Source organism: Nanorana parkeri, unplaced genomic scaffold (assembly GCF_000935625.1).
Source record: "Nanorana parkeri isolate BGI_ZX_2015 unplaced genomic scaffold, ASM93562v1 scaffold3257, whole genome shotgun sequence".
NCBI lineage: Eukaryota > Metazoa > Chordata > Amphibia > Anura > Dicroglossidae > Nanorana > Nanorana parkeri.
In genome coordinates, this window is record NW_017309525.1 from 27,050 (window position 1) to 28,214 (window position 1,165).

The window sequence follows — 1,165 nt, forward strand, 5'->3', positions numbered from 1 at the left end:
GTATTGGACTTGAGGGCACAGTTTACCGGTCCCTGGAAGTGATCAGGCAGCTTTACAGCCACCTGAACTACTTCCAGTGTAATGCCGACAGTCAGCTTTACACAAGTAAGGTCCTGCTGCTGCCAGCATATGATATATATACACTATATTGCCAAAAGTATTGGGACGCCTTTACACGCACATGAACTTTAATGGCATCCCAGTCTTAGTCCGTAGGGTTCAGTATTGGTTTGGCTCCGCCCTTTGCCGCTATAACAGCTTCAACTCTTCTGGGAAGGCGTCCACAAGGTTTAGGAGTGTGTCTATGGGAATGTTGGACCATTTGTGAGGTCAGGTACTGATGTTGGGGGAGGGGCTCGCAGTCTCCGCTCTAATTCATCCCAAAGGTGTTCTATGGGGTGCAGGTCAGGACTCAGTGCGGCCAGTCAACTTCCTCCCCCCAAACTCCCCCATCCGTGTCTTTATGGATCTTGCTTGGTGCACTGGTGCGCAGTCATGTTGGAACAGGAAGGGGCCGTCCCCAAACTGTTCCCACAAAGTTGGGAGCATGAAAACTGGCGGCAGTGAGAGGGTTAAGGATATACTAAACAATGGACTTCGCCAGCGCATACCTTTGGGCAACAAAAATAAAAGAACAATAGTTAAACCTGCGTGACTGAATCTGAAGGTAAAACAAGATAACAATGGGAGGAAGCCGGCATGTAGCAAACATGGGATGGAAGGGACAACATTGGCATTCCGGGGCTACAAGGAATTCAATAAGAGATGTAAACTTGCAATCCGGGCAGCAGAAATAATGTGTGAAAAAAACATATGGCCGCCATCTGTAGAAAGAACCCAAAAAAGATCTTCCAATCTATAAATAGTGAAAAGGTGAGAAGAGAACAGGCGGATCCCATGAAAGATGAGCACGGCAGGGTTTACTCTCCCTGCCGCCCCAAGGCCAGGTTCCGCAATGCGCCCCCCTCCCCCATCAACGGAGAAGGGCAACCAGATGGCAGGGTACCGGTAGCATGGTTAGTTTTATTTTATTTTTTTATTGTTTCTTTTTACTTTATCACTTTTTCATTTTTTTAACTTATTTAAATTGTTATTTATCTTATCGTTTACTTTTTTTTTATCTTATTATTGTTTATTTTTAATTTTTTAATTTAATTATTTCGAA